The sequence below is a fragment of the Balaenoptera acutorostrata genome, chromosome 17 (genome assembly GCF_949987535.1).
Source record: "Balaenoptera acutorostrata chromosome 17, mBalAcu1.1, whole genome shotgun sequence".
Classification (NCBI taxonomy): domain Eukaryota; kingdom Metazoa; phylum Chordata; class Mammalia; order Artiodactyla; family Balaenopteridae; genus Balaenoptera; species Balaenoptera acutorostrata.
The window spans coordinates 35,230,565-35,247,770 of NC_080080.1; the positions used below are offsets into that span (position 1 = coordinate 35,230,565).

Consider the following 17,206-nt stretch of genomic DNA (forward strand, 5'->3'; position numbering starts at 1 on the left):
AGGCCTGTTGGGAGATACTGCAGTAATCAAGGTGCGGTAGTGAGAGGTGGTTGGATTCTCAATTATCATGTTATATTGAAATGATCCACTTTTTTTTCTGTCTCCTCCACCTGTATAGGGCATTCCCAGCACCTATCACAATGCCTCACTCATAAAAATCATGAAGTATCTCCTTTTGGTGAATGCACTATGCTCATTTTGAGGGTAGTATAGGGCTAATTGTCTCAACTTGTGGATAAGAGGGAAGTGAGGTAGAAAAGGTAATTTATTTAAGGATTAAAAGAAAAGTAAGTGGTTGATACTGGGTTATTATGAGAAATAGGATGCTTGGGGGAGTATATTCTTGGTCACAGGGGATGATTTTAAGGAAATCCTTCCTTTCCCAACACAACTCTGGGAATTTGGGTCAGACTCAAAACTGTTTCAGTCTGGTGTAATACTTGGAACCACTGCATTGCACAATACCTGGACATGCTTTTCCCACAAAATACAACATGTCTCCTTGAAGTTGTGCAGTGTGCTGATTTGTGGATATGTATCTATCTATATTTTTGAGAAGTCTTCAGCCATTGGGGGCAGGTGGGTGTCATAAATTCACATAATCATAGAAGCAAAGCAGAAGCCATGATCTTAAATACTGTTTGTTCAATTTTATCACCTATAAGATGGGGATAATACTTTTAACTCACAGTGTTCATGTCAAGATTAAGTAAAAGAGTTAATATAAAGATTTCCGCACTGCTAGGTAAATAGTAGTCACTCAAGTCTTTGTCCTTTTCAGCTGATGTTATTGTTGAGCTGAAGAAAATTCACAAGGAGAGTATCAGGCATACCTCAGTTTATTGTGCTTTGCTTTATTGCACTTCACAGATACTACATTTTTTGCAAATTGAAGGTTTGTGGCAACTCTGCTTCCAGCAAGTCTACTGGCACCATTTTTCCAGCAGCATTTGCTCACTTCATGTGTCTGTATCACATTTTCATAATTCTCACAATACTTCAAATGTTTTCATTATTACTGTATTTGTTATGGTGATTTGTGATCAGTGATCTTTGATGTTACTATTGTAATTGTTTGGGAACACCACAAACCATGCCCATATAAGACAGCAAACTTAACTGGTAAATGTGTGTGTTCTGACTGCTCCACTGACCTGTTGTTCCCTCATCTCTCTCCCTTTCCTCGGGCCTCCCCGTTCCCTGAGATGCAGCAATATTGAAATTAGGCCAATGAATAAACCTATAATGGCCTATAAGTGTTCAAGTGAAAGGACGAGGCACATGTCTGTCAGTTTCAATCAAAAACTAGAAATGATTAAGCTTAGTGAGGAAGATATGTCAAAAGCCAAGATAGGCCAAAAGCTAGGCCTCTTGCACCAAACAGTAAGCCAAGTTGTGAATGCAAAAGAAAAGTTCTTGAAGGAGATTAAAAGTGCTACTCCAGTGAACACATGAATGATAAAAAAGCAAAACAGCCTTATTGCTGATATGGAGAAAGTTTTACTGGTCTGAATAGAAAAAATCAAACCAGCCCCAACATTCCCTTAAGCTAAAGCCCAATCCAGAGCAAGGCCCTGATTCTATTCCATTCTGTGAAGGCTGAGAGAGGTGAGGAAGCTGAAGAAGAAAAGTTTGAAGTTAGCAGAGGTTGGTTCATGAGATTGAAGGAAAGATGCCATCTTCATAACATCAAAGTGCAAGGTAGATACCACAGCAAGTGCTGATGTAGAAGCTGCAGCAAGTTATCCAGAAGATCTAGCTGAGATAATTAATGAAGGTGGCTACACTAAACAATAGATTTTCAATGTAGATGAAATACCCTTATATTGGAAGAAGATACCATCTAGGACTTTCATAGCTAGAGAGGAGAAGTCAGTGCCTGACTTCAAAGCTTCAAAGAACAGGCTGACTCTCTTGTTAGGGGCTAATGCACCTGATGACTTGAAGTTGAAGCCAATGCTCATTTACCATTCTGAAAATCCTAGGTCCCCTAAGAGTTATGCTAAATCTACTCTGTGCTCTATAAATGGAACAACAAAGCCTGAATGACAGCACATTGGTTGACAACATGGTTTACTGAATATTTTAAGCCCACTCTGGATAACTACTGTTCAGAAAAAAAATTCCTTTCAAAATATTAGTGCTCATTGAGAATGCACCAGGTCACCCTAGAGCTCTGATGGAGATGTACAATGAGATAAATGTTGTTTCATGCCTGCTAACACAGCATCCATTCTGCAGCCCATGGATCAAGGAGTCTCATTTCAACTTTCAAGTCTTAAAATTTAAGAAATACATTTCATAAGACTATAGCTGCCATAGATAAGTGATTCTTTTGATGGATCTGGGCAAAGTAAATTGAAAAACTTCTGGAAAAGATTCACCATTCTAGATACCTAAAGACCATTTAAGTATCTAAATGATTCATGGGAAGAGGTCAAAATATAAACATTAACAGGAGTTTGGAAGAAGTTGATTCATGGATGACATTGAGAAGTTCAAGACTTCAGTGAAAGAAGTAACTGCAGGTGTCATAAAAATAGCAAGAGAACTAAAATTAGAAGTGGAGCTCGATGATGTGACTGAACTGCTGCTATCTCAGATAAAACGTGAATGGATGAGGAGTTGTTTCTTACTGGATGCGCAAAGGAAGTGGTTTCTTGAGGTGGAATCTGCTCCTGGTGAAGATGCTGTGAAGACTGTTGAAATGACAACAAAGTATTTAGAATATGACGTACACTTTGTTGATAAAGTAGCAGCTTGACTCCATTTTTGAAAGAAGTTCTATCGTGGGTAAAATACCATTAAGCAGCATTGTATGCTACAGAGAAATTGTTTGTGAAAGGAAGAGTCAATTGATGTGGCAGACTTCATTGTTGTCTTATTTTAAGAAACCTCCACAGTCACCCCAACCTTCGGCACCCACCACTCTGATCAGTCAGCAGCCATCAGCTTCAAGGCAAGACCCTCCATCGGCAAAAAGGGTACAACCTGGTGAAGGCTCAGATGATGGGTAGCATTTTTTAGCAATAAAGTATTTTTAATTAGGGTATGTATATTGGTTTTCTTTAGATGTGATGCTGTTACACACTTAATAGACCACAGCATAGTGTAAACATAACTTTTACATGCACTGGGAAACCAAAAATCCATGTGACTTGATTTATTACAATATTCACTTTATTGTGATGGTCTGGAACTGAACCTACAGTATCTCTAAGGTACACTTGTAGTATATTTAATGAGCTCATCGTCTAAAGTGGTGGTAGGAGAAGTGGTTCCGCCAAAAAAGAAATTTTTAAGAACTTATATAAAAATAAGAGGATGAATCTATAGTGAGTTATTAAGGGAAAATAGGGTCTGTACCTATTTGTACCCCAGTATGGTTGTTTTATTTGTAATTTGGAAGCTGCTGTCAGCCTGTGAGAACAGCAATAATTCATGGGTGCAGCTTTGGTCCCCATCAGGACCAGGGCACAAAAGGCCAGTAGAAACTGGGAGGACTCAATAGATAGGGAGTTTGATGCTGATCAGTACAAATACTGCCAGTAATAATAACGTATTCCAGCTTCTATAGAGAGGCTGGGAATGGGCCAAGATGACAGTTAGAAGAGAGCATAGGTCCTCTGCTCTACTTACAGAGATTATTTTTTTTCTTTCCTTATTCTTTGAGATCGGAACAAAGAAACAATTGACTGGATATAGAAGTTTCATGACAATTAAATGACATTTTGTTCAGGATAATTATAGGATTTACATTGTTTCCTTTTGACAGTTGATCAAAAGGAAATGAAAATTTGTAACGCAGGGCTTCCCTGGTGGCGCAGTGGTTGAGAATCTGCCTGCTAATGCAGGGGACACGGGTTCGAGCCCTGGCCTGGGAAGATCCCACATGCCGCAGAGCGGCTGGGCCCGTGAGCCACAACTGCTGAGCCTGCGCGTCTGGAGCCTGTGCTCCGCAACGAGAGAGGCCCGCGCATCGCGATGAAGAGTGGCCCCCGCTTGCCACAACTGGAGAAAGCCCTCGCACAGAAACGAAGACCCAACACAGCCAAAATCAATCAATCAATCAATCAAACATACGCATCTGATTCAAGATCCTCATTAAAAAAAAAAAAAAAAAAAAAAAATTTGTAACGCAAACTGCCCCCATGTAGATCAATAAGTAAGCTGCTGCATTTAATTTTCTTCCTAGGACTTTGGAAGGCAAACAGGGATCTTTCCAGAATTTTCCTATTCTGTTGCCTCAGTTGGCACTGCCCTATATAATTGTTCCACTGATGCTTTCAGTGCGTTGTTGTCAACTTTCATCATACTCGGAAAATTGTCTGGGTTCTCTCTAGGGTTTTCCTGTATTCTGATCTTAAACCCCAGTTAAAGAGCAATGTATTTTGAGTACAGTATTGAATTCTCTAGTTTTCTGAGAACCCATCAACCTGTAAACATTCATTGGCTCCTTCCCTTTTTCTAGAAATGTTTTTTTCCCCATGCTATTGACCTTAAGAAGCCTGGATACTGATGGTTTTTACATTTTTATTTCCTGAAAATCTTGTCAGGATTGATGAAAAATATTGTTTTAGTACCTTTGTCCTAAAAAGCACTGTGAAATTCCAAGGCAGGCCAAACTCAGGAGGTTGGTGGGAGTGATTTTCACCAATGGGGAGGCCTTATGTATAGAAACTTAAACTTGAAGGAAGAGCATTGGAAGATCCTTCTTGTCTTTCATGTGGGTGCATCTTACAATTGCAGCCTTTTTTTTTTTTTTTTTTTTTTTTTTTTAATGAAACTCTCTAGGAGTTAAGCCAGCATTTTGTAAATTTATTTATTTTTGGCTGTGTTGGGTCCTCATTTCTGTGCGAGGGCTTTCTCTAGTTGCGGCGAGCGGGGCCACTCCTCATTGCGGTGCGCGGGCCTTTCACCGTCGTGGCCTCTCTTGTTGCGGGGCACAGCCTCCAGACGTGCAGGCTCAGTAGTTGTGGCTCACGGGCCCAGTTGCTCCGCGGCATATGGGATCCTCCCAGACCAGGGTGCGAACCCGCGTCCCCTGCATTGGCAGGCAGACTCTCAACCACTGTGCCACCAGGGAAGCCCCCAATTGCAGCCTTTTAAACAGAGGTTCCAGGACCTAGTTTTTCAGCCAGTTCTAAGATCTCTTTTTCTTCTCTTTTTATTAAGTAGAACATTTCATGGCCTTGCTAACAGCAGGAAAAAAGTTTTTTCACATTCTACATACTCACTATATCTTAAATTTTCTAAAACTGTAACTAGTTGCCAAAACTATTCTGGCATTCCATGAAGCGATGCCGTTTGTCATCAGAAAACTTTTGAACTCTACATAAATGCAAAATATCAAAGAACATTTTTATATCCTGACAAGGCTTATAAAAACAATTAGACTGTATTTTATGGGCTTTGTTTGGGTTAAATATGATTCTGGTCATCAGAAAAGGATTTTTCTTTCTTTTTTTTTTTTTCTGGCTAAATGTATCAGTAAAGGTTTAATCAGGAAAATAGAAACCGCGTTAGGTATGTCAAATAAAGGAAGTTTAAAATAGGGGACTGATTCCAAAAGTAAGGCCTGAAGGAACAAAAGAAGGGAAAGTGGGATAACACAGAGGTTAGTGTCAAGCTGCTATTACTGGAAGAACAAAAGAGCCGAGGTGGTGCCCCACAGCTGAGAAGCGCGCTCCTTGGAATTGTCCAAGTGTGCGTCTGCTCCTGGACCTCCTGATGCTACTGCTGGAACTGCAAAGGCCTCTGGGCCACAGCCACTCAAGGCCGCTGGTGCTGCTCCCGGAGCAGCCGGCACCACTGGAGTCCAGAGCCACCTGCTGCCTCCATGGCTGGACATGGGGCTGGAAGCAGAGGGAGCATGAGCAACGGCTTCTCTCCTCCTCGCATCTTCCAAACACATGCCAGTGTGTCCCACTGCTTGCATCTAATTGATAGTCAGTTGGCAGGATTCTGGAGAATGTAGCTAGCTGGCAGAGTCCAGCTCGCTGCAAAACAGAGCTGAGCCTACAAGGGAAGGAATAGAATTGAGAGCAAACAGGCAAATGACAGCTCATGTCTGTCCTTCACACAGAGGAGAAATGTGTTCTAGACAAATCTGACATGGAACAACACAATGTGTCACATCCCCCTTTCCAGCTTCATGAATGAATAAATGTTCACTTGGCTTTCTTTTCACTTACCCAAATATTTTAAATTTTAAATATCTTCCATTTTTTAAATATTTAAAGATGGAATATGAATGAAAAAAATCAAGCAATACATTCTATAGTTTATCTTTTGTTATTTGTTTCTTCAGCAAGTTTTGGAGGAAGGCAGCTTTGGCTTATGCTTTTACAAAATGCTAGGTGATATACAAATATTTCTCATTTAATACTTACAACAGCCTTATGAGGTAGGAATTACTTTTTTTTTAACATCTTTATTGGAGTATAATTGCTTTACAATGGTGTGTTTCTGCTTTATAACAAAGTGAATCAACTATACATATACGTATATCCCCATATCTCCTCCCTCTTGCGTCTCCCTCCCACCCTCCCTATCCCACCCCTCTAGGTGGTCACAAAGCAGCGAGCTGATCTCCCTGTGCTATGCGGCTGCTTCCCACTAGCTATCTGTTTTACATTTGGGAGTGTATATATGTCCATGCCACTCTCTCACTTCGTCCCAGCTTCCCCTTCGCCCTCCCTGTGTCCTCAAGTCCATTCTCTACGTCTATGTCTTTATTCCTGTCCTGCCCCTAGGTTCTTCAGCATCTTTTTTTTTTTTTTTAGATTCCATATATATGTGTTAGCATATGGTATTTGTTTTTCTCTTTCTGACTTACTTCACTCTGTATGACAGACTCTAGATCCATCCACCTCACTACAAATAACTCAATTTTGTTTCTTTTTATGGCTAAGTAATATTCCATTGTATATATGTGCCACATCTTTATCCATTCATCTGTCGATGGACACTTAGGTTGCTTCCATGTCCTGGCGATTGTAAATAGTGCTGCAGTGAACATTGTGGTACATGACTCTTTCTGAATTATGGTTTTCTCAGGGTATATGCCCAGTAATGGGATTGCTGGGTCATATGGTAATTCTATTTGTAGTTTTTTAAGGAACCTCCATACTATAAAACTGTTAAAGGAAAACTCTTAGAGGAAAACATAGACAGAACACTCTATGACATAAATCACAGCAAGATCCTTTTTGACCCACCTCCTAGAGAAATGGAAATAAAAATAAACAAATGGGACCTAATGAAACTTAAAAGCTTTTGCACAGCAAAGGAAACCATACAAGACGGAAAGACAAACCCCAGAATGGGAGAAAATATTTGCAAACGAAGCAACTGACAAAGGATTAATCTCCAAAATTTACAAGCAGCTCATGCAGCTCAATATCAAAAAAACAAACAACGCAATCCAAAAATGGGCAGAAGACCTAAATAGACATTTCTCCAAAGAAGACATACAGATTGCCAACAAACACATGAAGGGATGCTCAACATCACTAATCATTAGAGAAATACAAATCAAAACTACAATGGGGTATCACCTCACTCCAGTCAGAATGGCCATCATCAAAAAATCTACAAACAATAAATGCTAGAGAGGGTATGGAGAAAAGCGAACCCTCTTGCACTGTTGGTGGGAATGTAAATTGATACAGCCACTAAGGAATTACTTTTATATGCACCACCCTCACTCCCCAAGAAAGCAGAGTCTCAGACAAACCTTCACATCTCTTTGCCTCTAGAGCCGGGACAAAAACTCTGCCTAGCACTTTCCAGCCAACACATGGTGGCTTTGTAGCCTGGAAAAAAAATGGCAGCTTTTTACTTGCACCCCAAGAGAGACCTTGATGGGGGAAAAATAGGATTTGTAAATAGGTTGCCAAAATATTTTTTTCTACTGTAATGCTACTGTGAGCTCAAGGAAACAGTGTACACTCCATTGCTTACTGGTGCCCATCTTGAATTTCCAGATCTCTTTGCTTGAATCTCTTTATAACACAGGTTTCATTGGCCCTTTATAGTATTCATTTGCTTCTCTGTCATTTCCTCCCAATAGATTATTGTAAGCACCTTGAGGACCACCGCGGTGGTTACATTCATCTCTGAACCCCACACAGAGCCTGGTGCAGGGCTAGCACTTAGGAAGAGCTCAAGAAATGTGTGGCTATTGGATTGTGTGTTTTGGAAGGTCCTGCCCTCGTCATGGGCTGTGTAGAGCCAGACCACAGGAATCACGATTTTCAGAGACAACTTAGTTCATATCCTGTCTTCACTACTTACTAGCTATGTGACCTGGGAAGGTTATTGATTTTTCTGTACTCTCTTCCATAAAATGGAAATAATACCTACCCCTCAAGCGTCATTGTAAAAATATGTTGGTTCATGTACAAAAAGTTTCAGATACTATAGCTAGCATAGGCTAAGTGCTTAATAAATACCAGTTTACCATTGTATAATTTTTTATTGGTTAAAAAAACATAATAATCAATTTCATCAGGACTCAATAAAAATATATTAAGTGATTAACAAAGAGATCTGTAAATGAGAAATCAGGAAGACTTAGCTCATTTATATGTTGAATATCTGGAAGCTTTCTCGGGGAGAAAGCAACTGGTTGAATTGAAGTGATCTGAGTTTTCAAGCACAGATGTAGGTGTCTTAGTCCATTTGGGCTGCTGTAACAGAATACCATAATGGATAGCTTATAAATAACAAATATTTATTTCTCACAGACTAGAGCCTGGAAAATCTAAGATCAAGGTGCTGGCATATTTAGTGTCTAGTGCAGGCCCACTTCCTGGTTCATAGATGGGTGTCTTCTTGCTGTGTCCTCACATGGCAGAAGGGGCAAAGGGGCTCTCTAGAGCTTCTAATGCTTTAGGAAGCATTAGAACAGTGTAACTGCAAATAAGGTCATTCCTTCATCAAGGTCCGAAATCCTTTAAGGAATATATACAGATGTACATGAGTAACAACGTGTCAGAAAATGGCGTGGCACTGCCGCAGACTCTTCTGGTAAAAACCAAGGGGGTGGGAAGGAATTTAGGTGGAGATTAACATAAAGCTGAAATCATCATTACCATCATCATCTCACTGAGCGGACTGGGAACTGGGGAAAGATACTAGTTTTGGAATTATACAAAGCTGTATCTGGTGAGGATTGAAATCTGGGTCTCAATGAATACAGAAGTCCTAAATACAATTGACAGACAAGGAAATTTACAAATGGCAAACAAATATATGAAAAACTGTTCAACTGTCCAGTAGGGCAAGAAATAAAAATCTGAGTGATGACAGGTTGTTATTTGGCACTTATAAACTAAGAACAATAAATAAATTATAGATAGATCAATCGATCTAGGTCTAGATCTAGATCTAGATATATCTGATGCAGTGCTAACAAGCCTGTGGAGATACAGTACATCCAATTGTTGCTAGTGGCTAGAAAAACAGTTACATTTCATTTAAAACTCTGACGAGAAGTAGTATCAATAGGCACAACTTTCAGTACCTGTGACTCAGTAGTCACTTTCATTAGTCTCTTTTGCCCAAGGAAACAACTCAAAGGAAAAAAAGTAAACGTATAAAGATGTTTATATGTTGCTATTTATAATAGAGAAAATCTAGAAGCAACTGAACTCTGTAGCAATCAGAGAATTAAATATTAAATATACCATGGCATATCAGTTCATTGGAATTTATGTAGCAACTGAAAAGGATAAATATGGAGGCTCTGAAGGCTTCAGAAGGTATTCATTAGCCCACAGTGAATGGAAAGAAGGGAAAACCTTTGGCTTCTGGATTTGAGTGCCAGCTCTTGTGTGAACTAACTCCACAGATTAAGTCAGGCACCTCAGGCAAGTGATGGTCACTCTTCTAAAACTCAGTTTCTTCATATCTGTAATAATGGTACTTACCTCATGGGGCTGTTATGAAGATCAAATGAGGTAACTCACATAAAGCACTCAGTGCCAAGTGCAAAACAAGCCAATAAAAGAATCATACCTAAATATTATCTTTGTAACTATGTTCATTTTTTTCTCTGTCAAAATTAAAGGTTAGAAGAGAGCATGAGAAAAACATGGGGGAAAAGTCTTAAGCAGGATAATGGAATGGGTGAATATTTTATTTTTGAGCATTTCCCTTTATAATGTTTTCTATGTTGACATTTTTAAAAATGTATTTCTAAGTTCAGACGCCTCCCAGGGCGAAGTCCTCATATCAGGGCCCCTCCTCCTTCTGGCAGCTGGAAAGCCCCATTTCGCAGCCCCGCCGCAGCTCTCAGAATGCAGACATTAAGCCGGGGAGTCCACTGCACAGATTTTAAATGGACCAATTGTATCTTTATCCTTTCCGCAGCTGTTTTTGGAGAAGCTGCGCTTCTTAGATGCATGATTATCCCACACCTGTGAGGATATGGTATCGCTCCCTGAGAACCAAATCATGTTTGAAATTTCTGGTGTCAGAGGGTCTTTTAAAAAATGGTTGGCTTAGCATTTCCTCAGAATGCTGCATTCATGGGAGGGGTCTTCCACCTGACCTGTCGGGAACAATGCGTCTTTCAGGCTCTGCGGCCGCAGTGAATGGGACGCTCTGAACCTCTCCTCTCTTTAGGGTTATTATTCTGAAATCCTCATTGTCGGCAATGCCCCCTTGGCAGCTGGACAGTAAAATGCATCTTTCTATCAATTCAGTCTCTTTCCTTTTTTTTTGGTAGTTGATTGCCTAGAGAAGCAAAAGCCAGCATAGCTACATTTTATTTCTGTGCACCTGCATTATTTATGCTGTCAGAATCTCAAGGCAAGAGGCTGAAACCGTGATTATCATTAGGCTTGGGAACTGCAAAGACAGGCAAAAGAGACTTTCTTTTAATGTGGGTGGCAGGAAAATAAAATGACAATCCAGAAAGAACAAATTCTAAGGCATGAACTCTGTAAATGATCTGCCCATTAACTATGAAGAGGAGGGCATCTTAATCAAGTACTTTATCTGCTTCCCAGGCTTCCCGGGCTCGTTTGCTTGCCACTCCAACTAGGAGGGAAAGGTTGATTCCGTAGCCTTGCAGAGCACCTTCCCAGGAGGAAGGACAAGGGGCTTCTATTCTGGTACATGAATCCTTATGAGAAGCGCTCAGTTTGGGTTTGACCAAGGAATTGGAGCTGCTGGCAGTGCGGAGAGAGGCAGGGACATCCTAAAGGGCTTCTGTGGTTGAGTGATGAAAACACCATCTTCTGACTTTGAAATGGACAGAGACGTTCTGGAGACCAGGCCATGAAGAGACCAGGAAATGTGCAAATATAATTTACCAGATATCTTTCTGAGTATAATCACTCGATTATCTTCAAGTCTACATTTTCATGTAGTAAAAACGGGCAAGCAGCTGACATATGGGGAAGAGTGTGGGGTCCTTTGTGTAATGGACAGATTTTCATCATGAACCCTAATCCTGTGACTTTTGTATGGCTCAGTCTGGACAAATCCTATAATTAAAGACACTCTAAAGATGTCTAGTGTCTGGGGATAATGGATTTGCTGAGGGTGATCATTTGATGTTATACATCACGCAAGGTGTGTACTGGGTACCTGGGGACCATTTTTGCATAGTGCTCTTTGTGCCAATAGAAGATACATTCTCTCTACAATCAGCATGTGTTACCTTTAGAATCAGAAAGGAACTTTTAAAAGAACATTACTTTAAAAAATTTAGTTGGTCTCTGAATTAGAGCTCAGATGACCTAGGGTCCAATCTGCCACCTGTTAGCTGTGTGTCCTTGAGCGAGTGGCTCAGTTACCTGTTCACATTGGTTTACAAAGCCCTCTGTAAGCTGCCCACAACCGGCTTGCTCATTGTGTGCGACTTACTTTTCTCAGCGCTCTGCCATCCTGGCCTCTCAGTTCCTCTAACATGCCATGTGGCCTCTCGTCTCTGAGGTTTTAAACCCACTGTTTGCTCTGCTCAGTACATCTCCCAGCTCCTCAACTGGCTCACTCCTCTTTATTCTTCACTCAAGGGTCATATCTTCTGGGAGCTTTTCTGTGAAATCCCAGACTGCATTATGTCCTCCTGGGCTAGCACCGGGTAGCTCTCCTTCTGTATCACTCATTATTTACTAAATGTTGTAATTGTTCAATAACTATAAACTCCATGAGGCCAAAGTCTGTGTCTTTCTTATTCATTGCTGTGTCCTCTGACACACAGAGAAAGCACTCACTGAAGATTATTAGGTGAATGAATGAACAAATGAATGCAGTGATCGAGGTAATGAAAGTCTTTTCCATTTTGAGGAATCAGTGACACTAATTCAGTGAAGGACAAAGATGATTGTGTTTATATTAGAGATCACTTGCTTCAAATGATGGAACGCCCACTCAAGCTGGTGAGGCAAAAAGAGAAGTTATTGATTCGATGTTGAGGTGCACCTAAGTATAACTATAGGAACTGGAGAGGCCCTGCAGAGCTCAGAGACTACCTGGGGACTCATGCTGTAGGACTCCGACTCCAAGCCCCTCATCCTTTTTTAGAAGGTTTCCACTGATACTCATTCCCAAGTGAACAGCCTTACTGAGTCAGAAATCTTCCTTTCATCTTGACTTCATGATTCTCCTCCTTTGGTGAGGGTCCCCCCGCCCTCCCCCCGAGCCCCTACCAAATTGCTTCTCTCCTCCCATTCCTGTTTCAACTCTGTTTACTGGGAATTATTTCCTCATGAAATTCCTTATAAAAAATTTCTTGGAGAAAAGGCCAATGTCAAGTCTTGTTGCTCTGGAAAGTTTTGAGTCCCTCCAGCCCTGGCACAAGTGTATCCAGGCACTGTGGGCTCTCACTCCTGTTTGCTGAGGTTGCTGATCTCATGACACTCATCCTCATGAGCTCTGAAGATGCTGACAACTTTACACCATGGGAAACTTAATAATTGAACATCTCATCTTTAATAGGTTAAATGTGATTCTATGCTGTGGTTTCAACTGTCATTAAATGCTATTAAGTAGAAATATAGACTATGAAAATATAAATATAAATTCATAGTTCTCTTGATGTTAGGAACTATTATAATTTACTTACTAAGGAATTCCATGAAAATAAGAAATCACACTTCAAGTAAGTTTATTCTTTAGAAAGCGTAAACTTAGGTAACCTGGACCCTAATTAGCACATTTGTTAATTATTCTTCCTAATTGTGAAGTTTAGCTTTCTTTTAACTGTATCAGATGCACTACTAAACTTGAGCATCACTCTTTATCACCACCCTGCAGGGCCATTAGTACTGCTATTTCACAGATAATAAAATGAAGACCCAGAGGGGTTAAGTAAGTTGTCTGAAGTCACAGAAATGAAAAAGTCATGTTTTGGGCGCCCACATTTAAATCTGAGTGTACCCGATTCCAAAGTTCATACCCTTTCCATTATAATGCAGCAAGAATCCTTGATACCCATGTTTTGTACAAAAACTCAACGAATTGCATGACTTGGGGCTGCAGATAAATTTCAGGATTGATTCTCTATTCTTATTTATAGGAGTTGCATTTCAACACAGGCACCACAGAAAGCATCTAGATTCTTCATGCTTTTCAGTCTGTTTCTTTATCTCTTGGAAGTAGGAAGGAATAGAATCCTTGATGATTTGTAAAAATCAGGTTTATAAATGTATAAGAGTGTCTGACAGCAAAGAGAGAGTTATGATTCTAAACCAATCTTTAAAAAGAAAAAAGCAAAAACAAAGATCAATGTTTGTTCTAATTGTACTGGATGTTGCTGATGGAAAATTAACATTTTGCAGCTTTCCTTTTTGTATGAGAAATTGAAGAGGTGATTTGTCAGCCATTTTCCCATGAAATCCTTAGTTTCATGTGAAAAATTGTCTCTCCTTAAAAGAAAAGAATTTATTTCCCTCATGCAATCTATGAAAAGGCAAGCAGGGTGAAAGGAGAGACCATTTTTATTCCCTGAGTAATTTTGTTGTTTCTTTTCTCCTTTTTCTTTATCTTCAACCCATGTGACTCCTCAGTGTCTAGAAAGACTTTAAAGAATCTTCACATGATTATTACCAAATATTAATTAAGGTTACTAATTTAATTACCTGGAGAAATGAAGAGCTGTTTTCCAGGATTTCTGTTGCAATGCTTTCGAATGCATTGCATTCTGTTTTCTTCTAGATGGATTCCTGGAATTTCATGAAATTTCATAGCTTATTTAACATCTGACATTTCACTTGCACAAAGTTCCCTCCCCCCCCCCCGTTTTTTTGATGGTGGAAACTCTAACACTTGGGAATAGGTTTGACATATAATAATTGTGCCTTAAATATGAGAGAACTTCCTCTCTCTCTCTCTCTCTCTCTCTCTCTCTCTCTTTCTCACCTAAAAGTCCAGAGGAAAGAAATGTAGGACTGGATTGACAGCTTTTTTCCATGAAGTCTTTGGGAATCAGGCTTCTTCCAGCTCATAGCTCCACCATCCATCTCTAGGATGTATAGCCCGCTTCCTCATGGTCCACTGGTGGCCATCACCTCCATGCTCCCAAGCAGTAGGATGGTAAACAGAATAAAACAACAAAAAGGACTCAGACAAGTTTGTTTGCTCATTTGTTTTTAAGGAAGGTTCTGGAAGCTACACATGACATATCTATTTACATCCAGTTGGCCTGTTTTAATCACAACGCTACAGAGCTAGAAGGGAGGCTAGAAAATGTCTTTATTCTGGGCAGCTGTATCCCAGCTCTTCTTTGCCTAACTACTTGAGGTAGAAACTTAGATCATGGAGTTTTAAACCTTTTAAAAAATTAAATGTTTTTATTGATTCAGGGTCAAATGAAATAGAATCATGGAAGTGCTATGTGAACCATAAAGCACAATACAAGGGTGCTACTCTTACCACTGTTTCAATGACTGTGCCCAGTCAGCTTGCAATGATTAGTTTTAGCATGGCTCTCTTTGTCTTTTCCCCTGATCTGTGTTATACTGTCTGCCACATTTGGTATCACACCCAGCTGTTGGGCTTCACTAATTTTTGGCTGATTGCTCTAGTATTTCTTACAATGCTCTGGGGCATAAATTGCTCCACAGTGTGATCCAATTAAATTCATTAGGGGCAGTTTTTGAGGCCAATCTGTTTGTTCTGATCCCAGAAGGGCTCTTTTTAGCTGTCTCTTTCCCTGGTTCTCTCTGGTAAACTAGCTGGTCTACAGGTTAGCTTTTGCTCTTCTATCAGTCTCCTCTCAGTTGTTTACCACCAAAATCTCCATTATTTTCAAGAGCAACCTTAAACTTGAACTTCCCCACATTCTATTTAATAAAGTCAGTTCCTCTGGGAAGATCTACAGAGCTCTCTGCCCTCATGGACTGTGTCTCCCTCTGGGAAAAACCTCTGCGTAACTACTCTGGACGTGGAGCAGTGTTGGTAGCCTAGTCTCAGATTGCCTCTGGAATAGAACCCCTGCCCGACAAGTGAGCTGGATTGAGGGTAACAAGGGCCTCAGGATTTTTGACCTATTGTGCCTGGAGTAGAGCATCTGCCCTATGAGTGGGGGGCTAGGTGGAGGAAGGGAGCCCCCAACCTCTTGGCTGCAACGACCAGGAATTTAACACCAGAGCTGGAGAAATGCTGATGGCCTGCCTTTCCCAGTGAGATACTGTGTCCCTTTATCAAGAGCTGAGGGGAAAAGGAGCCCAATCTTATTGGTTACATCTTTCCAGGATGGAGCATGCATGGAAGTGACTCAAAAGTGCCACAGATTCTCAATGTTCTTATCCAGTTTTAGTATGTTTTCTTGAATAAATGTTTCTTCATTGGCTCTATACCCTAAGGACAATTCTCAGAGACTTTCTGTGATATTTAAAAATACTTTCAAAAGTTATGCTTGTTTCACTAGGGAACAGGTCCACAGAGGTCCTCAAAGTACCATGCTAAAAGTGGAACCTCAGTGTTTTTGTTAAACAGATATATGCATTTCCATTAAGTAGTGCTTTAGGTGCATGTAAATTTTGATACATTATATTTTTGTTGTTCAGTTCAAAATATTTCTACATTGCAATGTAAATCTTTTTAATTCATGGATTATTTAGAAATGTATTGCCTGGTTTCCATTTAGAGATTTTCTATTTGTCTATTTAATATTGAGTCCTAGCTTTGTTCCACTGTGTACAAAGAGTATACTCTGTGATTTTGATCATTTATAATGTATTGAAAAACTCCTGTGGCCCAGCATATAGTCAATATTGTTAAATATATTTGAGAGAAAAGTTGTATATTTTATAATTCTTGAGATCATCATTCTTCATGTGTTAATTAAGTCAGATTGGTTAATTGCATCATTAAAATATTCTGTACCTCTACCTTATTTTGCTACTTGTTCTATAAGTTATTGAAAAAAATATGTTAAATCAATACTATGAGTGAATTTTTCTATTTATTTTGTTGCTATTTTATTAGGTGCATGCATATTTAGAGCAGTGAATTATGAAGTGTTCTTCTATGTCTCTAGTAGTATCTCTCGCTTATATTACAAGTAAGTACTATTGCTTGATAATAATGCTACAACAGTTTTTGCTGGTTAGTTTGTATATCAATTTTCATCTCTTATGTGGAGTAAAGAGTTAGAATTTTCTTATTAGTACAGTCTGATGTTTTTGTCTTTCAATTAGAATATTTGGTCAGTATATATATTATAGTAATCATTGTAATTATTGACATGTTTGCAATTAACTCTTCAATGTTACTGTTGGCTTGGCCAAAAAGTTCGTTCGGGTTTTTCTGTAATGTGTTACAGAAAAACCCAAACGAACTTTTTTGGTCAACCCAATATTTCTTCCTATTTATCCTATCATTTTCTCTCCCCCCACCCCACCTTTGTTTGCTTCTTTTCGGAATCAAGTAATTTTTAAAATCATTTTCCTGCTGTATTAGTTTATTAGCTATACATTCTTTTGTTATTCTTTTAATGGATACTACAAGGATTACATTGTGCACCCTTACCTTATTAGAGGCTATTATTAATTAGTACTTTGACCAGAATACAAGAATCTTAGAAAACTCTAATTCTATTCATCCTCTCTTACCTTTTGTGCTAATGTTGCCCTATATTTTGAATCTACACACATTTTAACCCCTACAAGACATGGGGGTTTATAAAGTTGGTATTCATTTAAATTTATCTGTATATTTGCCCTTTCTGTATCTCTGTGTTTCCATG

The 17,206-nt window shown here is 39.6% G+C and overlaps 1 protein-coding gene and 1 pseudogene across 10 annotated transcripts in view; both read left to right on the forward strand.

Annotated features, from left to right (window-relative positions):
* Positions 1–17,206, forward strand: part of NCALD (neurocalcin delta) — a 445,048-nt gene that overhangs the window by 326,386 nt on the left and 101,456 nt on the right. The gene's annotated exons all lie outside the window — the stretch shown is intronic.
* Positions 1,246–3,017, forward strand: LOC114236626 (tigger transposable element-derived protein 1-like; annotated as a pseudogene).